Genomic DNA, 6,000 nt, shown 5'->3' on the forward strand with positions numbered 1-6,000 from the left:
TCAGACCTCACCTGGAGTACTGTGTCCAGTTCTGGGCACCACAGTTCAAGAAGGACACTGACCAACTGGAACGTGTCCAGAGGAGGGCAACCAAAATGGTCAAAGGCCTGGAAACAATGCCTTATGAGGAACGGCTAAGGGAGCTGGGCATGTTTAGCCTGGAGAAGAGAAGGTTAAGGGGTGACATGATAGCCATGTTCAAATATATAAAAGGATGTCTCATAGAGGAGGGAGAAAGGTTGTTTTCTGCTGCTCCAGAGAAGCGGACACGGAGCAATGGTTCCAAACTACAAGAAAGAAGATTCCACCTAAACATTAGGAAGAACCTCCTGACAGTAAGAGCTGTTTGACAGTGGAATTTGCTGCCAAGGAGTGTGGTGGAGTCTCCTTCTTTGGAGGTCTTTAAGCAGAGGCTTGACAACCATATGTCAGGAGTGCTCTGATGGTGTTTCCTGCTTGGCAGGGGGTTGGACTCGATGGCCCTTGTGGTCTCTTCCAACTCTATGATTCTATGATTCTATGCAGCACCCCACTGGAACGAAAGAGGTCACTGCACAGCTGGCGAGCGGATGCTTTAGGAGATGCCGGCAGCCAGTCCAACTGAGCTAACCGAGCAAAGTTGGGGAAGGGAGTGGGGAGTGGTGGCGTCGCGTCGCCTTCTCAGTCCCTGCAGGCAATCAGCTTGCTCCTTGAAGCATGAGAAGCAATTGCCCTTATTATTCCAAGCCTGCGTTGCAGCAAACGCTGCTAATGGTCATAAAATTACCCAGTCCTTATTTAAACCCAGCTCCCATCTGCATCAAGATGACCTCTGAGTGGGCTTTGGCAGCACGCCAGCAGTGGAGAAGTACAGAGGAGGAGTTTGTGGGACCTCGGAGCGCGGAGGGAAGTGGCGGGTAGAGATGCCGCGGGAGGGAACCCCAAACGCAAACAAGAGGCAGAGGGGGAGAAAAGGAAGAAAGATCAAATCAAAACCAACATGAAGAGCAAGATTAATGAGGACTCAATCCATCCATCAGCCAGAAACTTCAAAAAGAAAGGTTGGAACAATAGCAAGAATAAATAGCGATGTTAATAAACTCCACCTGGGCAATGAGGAAGTGAGGCAGAAAACTAAGATGGGACTTCAGTCCTTTGTGGGTCAGGAACAGAAGGACATTGACCCACCTTAGGCAGCTTCCTGGCTCTTGGTCCATCTAGCTGGGGCAGCAGCACTCAAGAGCTTGAGACAGGAGTCTTTCCCTGACCTACTCAGAGGTGCTGGGGGCTGAAGCTGGGAGCTCCTGCTTGCAAAGCCACATCTGCTTTGCCACTGTGGAAAACAGAATGCTAGGCCTATGGCCAGATTCACACCGTGCATTGAGAGAACTATGATGCCACTTCAAACAGTCTTGGCTTTCCCAAAGGATTCTGGGAGCTATAATATATTTCCAGAGCTGTTTAACAATCAATCCCTCTTCCTGGGAAGCTCTGAGAACTGAAGTTCTATGAGGGGAAGAGGGACCACCTAACAACTCTTCGCTCCTTCAACAGGCTACAGCTCCCAGAATTATTTGGGGGAAGCTATGAATGTGGCCCAGATAGGCCTTTGGTCTGATCCAGCAGCCAGGCTCTTCTTACGTTTCCCCAAGCAAGCCCAATTGATGGCTCCTCCACACTTCTGTTTGTCCCGTGCCTAGACAGCATGGGTCCAATTGGGTTTCTGCTAATCCTGCACTTTCTAGGCATGGCGTTTTTGCCTTTGTTCTGCGGTTTCCCCCCAGAAACTTGCTCTTTGGTGATAGATCAGAACAAACAGCAATCTGCAGAAAACTCAATTGCCCTTTGTTCCGATGCAGTGCTAAAGATCGGGTTTTCCTGGGGGAAAGTGGCCGGGCAAACGGAGGTGTGGATAAGCCCTGAAACCAATAGGAGATACAGAACAAACACAATGGCTTCCAACTTCCAGATGAATCCTGCCTCCCGTGTGCCAGTTCTTTCTCACAGCACACAAAATGGCACCACATCACTTTGCTTAATGGTGATTCCGGTTCAGTTCACAAGTCCGTTTCAGGCTTAAAACTCCCTCTAGATGCTGCCGTTGCGTCATTCCCCACCCTCTCCCTTTGGGCAAGTAGAGTTAACAGGAAGGAATCTCCGCAGACAAAGATGTAAAAATGGCATAAAAGCCACTGAGCTCAATTGCAGATTTCCATAAATTTTGCAACAAGCTTCTGCTGCCCCATTAAAAAAACAGAAGGAACTTCAAGCTGACTCTGTATTAGCCCAGAAGGCTGTTGCTCAAGAAGGGAGAAATAAGATATTCATAGTATATTTTTAGATACTTGTGCTATGACAAGCTCAACATAAGCCACATAGTAACTTAAGATGGCTTTCTTTTGGGGAGGGGGGTTCCTAATAAAGGGGTTATATATATCAGAATGAAAAAAGCCTCTCTCACAAATTTGTTCCAGGAGCCTTTAGCTGCATATAAATATTGGGAATTTTTAAGTACTGTTTCAATTAAATCCCAATCTGCCACCAAAGGCCAGTTTGCCTAGAACCAAAGTTAGGCAAGTTGCCAGCATTCCTTTCCAGCTAATTGCAGCCAGCTCACCTGCTTGCCTTGGAACCAAGAAAGGTTTCCGTTTTGCAAGAGCAAAACTACAGGGAAGTCTTGGAGTCGCCTTATTATTATTATTATTAGTAGTAGTAGTAGTAGTATGCTGTCTTTTTCCCAAGTTGAGATTCAAAGGGGCTTACAATACTTAAAAACAACATAAATCAATATAAGTTTCTTGTTCTAGCCAAAAGCCACGAGAAACCTGCAGCAACAGTAACACCTGGAAGCATACAGATCATACATCCATAATATGATCTCATATCCATGATGGGAGAGAGGGGTTACCAGAGTGTCAGGGCTTGATTCAGACGCAGGTCAGCAAGGAAAAAAGCAGATCTCTGTTGTCAGTGAAGTTAACACTTTAGTCAAGGAAACAAACATACAACTAGTGGTCTTGGCACACTTCCCAGTAGGTCTTGCCTATGGGATGTAATCCACTGAGAGCAGTCAAGTACAGCATTCCTTGTTTTCCTAGAGTGGACATGCAAGGGAATGCTTGGTCCAGCCAGTTGAAACTTCCTGTTCCTCCTGGCCTGGAGCATCCTTCCTTGCATGGGACTAGTGGGTGGGCGTGACCTTTCCAGACCTGGTAAAAGGACATGGGATTCTGCCTCTCTCTCTTTTTTCCATCTTCCTTTCGTCCTGCAAACTTCCTGGAATGAACTGCTGGCTGCCAGCCAAGCAGTCCCTCAGGTCATCTCCCTTATGGGGTAAACCTGTTTTTATACGTTGGTAACTTTAAGCCTAAAGCCTGCCTTCAGGAATCAGTACTGTGCTTTGCCTGATCGTGAGTAAACTTTCTTGTTATTGCTTATGAATAAGACTGTGGACAAGCCAGATTGAATTGTGTACTATCTTCAGAAACTCACACGAGTTTGCAACTAGTTTTCTGCTGTTTAAAGGGGGAATGCACTCTGCTAAGTAAAGGAACTTGCAAGCGCAAGTTAGGAAGGATATTAATAAACAATATATCCTCTCCTGCCACCCTGAACATTCCCACGTTGCCTCTATGGAGCAGTTGCCAGGGCTGAAGGTTCCTGCCTTTCACCCTTTCAAAGGGCCCTCTAATCTAGCAATCTCAAACTGTGCCTTTGACCTCTGAACTTCTCATTATTCTGCACATTCTTGGAGACCAGGTAGTAGGGGAGCTTGTCACAGCAGGAGAGGGCAACTTCCTGGATTCTTCAGCAGTCTCTTGACCCAGCTCCTCTGCTTCTGTCTCTGAGTCTGCACTGCTCCCTGTCAGAGGCTCTCCCTGCTCACTCAGTCCTGTTGCCCCTTCAGAATCCAGGACCTCCTTTCACTCTTCTCTCTCTGACCTGGCTTCAGTGTCCCACCACCAATCCCCTGCCTCTGAGCCTTCCACCTCTGGGGTTTCTCTTGGGGGTTCACAGACTGCTGCCTCCCACCACTCCTCTTCGTCCAGCCACTCCCTGACACAAAGACACCAATGAACTCAAATCCAGCTTGATTTCAATCAAACCTCCAAATCATTGTAGCAATTTAGAGTGATTTTATCTAACTTTTTTATGATGACTATTTTTGGCAGTGCATAGAGGACCACTCTGTATGTTATGAAGCTATTACTGTCACTCAAAAGAAATGGGACCATTTCTGCTGGGGTGTGCCTGTTTGCTGGTGTGAACAAATGTTTCAGAAAGCAATGTCTTGGGTCTCCATATACAGGGCAGGCTAACAGATAATGAGCAATGTTTTCCACCTGAGGTTGCCACAGATACGAAGTCTGTCTGTGTACAGGACCCTGTTGTAGGAGTCATCCAAAACTGCAGTAGGCATCACTTAGAAATGCAACTCAATAGAAAGGACTGTGTAGAATTTGGAGTGGCTTTAGAGGAAAAAGCTATCAAACCTCTGGCACTTTTCCTGGAAAAAGAATGGAAGAAGCGCAATGGGAGAGATGATTTCTTCAAAATCAAGATGGAAAAGCATGGCAAATACAACAGGAAATGGAAATGGAAGATATGGAACTGGATGCAAATTAATGAATACGTAGTAAATAAGGAACTATGGAATATTATTTTGATATACGGTCACAGCAAAGATACTCTTATGTGGACAAATCAGGAAGACTTATTATTGTTTAGTATGGAAAAATGGTTCTTGAAGATATTGGAGACAAAGTTGATACATTTTAAAAAAAAACTATTGCTGTAATAATAATAATAATAATAATAATAATAATAATAATAATAATAGAACCCCTTTTGGACTTTTTGTGTAAAAAGGAAAATGAATTAATCTATTTTGATCAAAAGATTGGGGAAATATTGCCTAACAGAAAGTAGGTCAGTTGAGTGTCATTCTAGAGTGAATATTTTGAATAATTTCTTTTAAGTAACTGACAGACATAAAATTGGAAGAATTTTTATTTTTATCTCTTCTTCTTTATTTTTCCGTTGGTTTTCTCTTTCTCTCCTTTTAGTTTTTTATTTAGATTAGTTTCTTTTCTTTTATTGTATTATGAAAAAACTTCAATTAAATCTTATTTTAAAAGAAGTGCAATTCAATAATGGCATTTCTTAAGGAAGCTGGTGAAGGTTTGGCCAGATAAAAGCTTTAAAATGCTCTGTTCTCAAGAGTAGATACCAAGGGAGAAATCTGGTGTTTCTAATTAGTTGCAGGTCCCTTCTGGATTCTGCCAGAAGGTCCAATCCCTTAGCTGACACTTATTCAAGGTTAAAGCAGAGCTCAGTTCTAGAAAATACTGGTAGTACATCTTGACAAGCTGCTTTCCAGAGTTGGCTATCATCCAATTCCATATAGCAGAGAGCAGGAAAACTTTCAATAGGCATAGCAGCAATTTTTAAAATAGACTTTAACTGAGCGCAGTCCACTCTTGCCTTAATTGCTGGTCATCCAGATTTTGTACAAAGAGGAGCTGCTGATATTTCTGATGTTAGAGCTTCCAGAAAAATAATAATCTGAACAGTTTCCAAAACTTTAATGGAGTTTGAATCTGAGTTCCAGATTTCAACGCCGCAGAGCGTTTGAGTAAGCACTTTGCTACCAAATTACTTTAAGCCAGGTTCATTAGCTGCCCTTCCTTATCTTAACAGAACTTCATCAATGCCCCTATGGTTTTCTGTTTCACCACCTGCATTTGACACTTCCAAGAGAGGGTTTCATTAAAGAGTACAGCCAGGTATCTAAATGAGCAAGTTTTTTCAGCAGCCTGCTGATGCAAACACCATCCTAGACTGTGTCCGCTGAAAATCACCATCTTGTTCTTAAGAGTATAGATAGGCTTTCCTGTTTACAGTAGGTCGTAATACCTCCAACAGATTTTTGCGGCCCAATTGAGAGAGAAAGAGGGGCACTGAATCGTTTGCTTACATCGAGATTGAGATATTTCTGCTCCTAATTGCTGCAGAGGGGGA

Source organism: Podarcis gaigeae (genome assembly GCF_964106915.1).
Source record: "Podarcis gaigeae genome assembly, chromosome: 14".
Taxonomy (NCBI): domain Eukaryota; kingdom Metazoa; phylum Chordata; class Lepidosauria; order Squamata; family Lacertidae; genus Podarcis; species Podarcis gaigeae.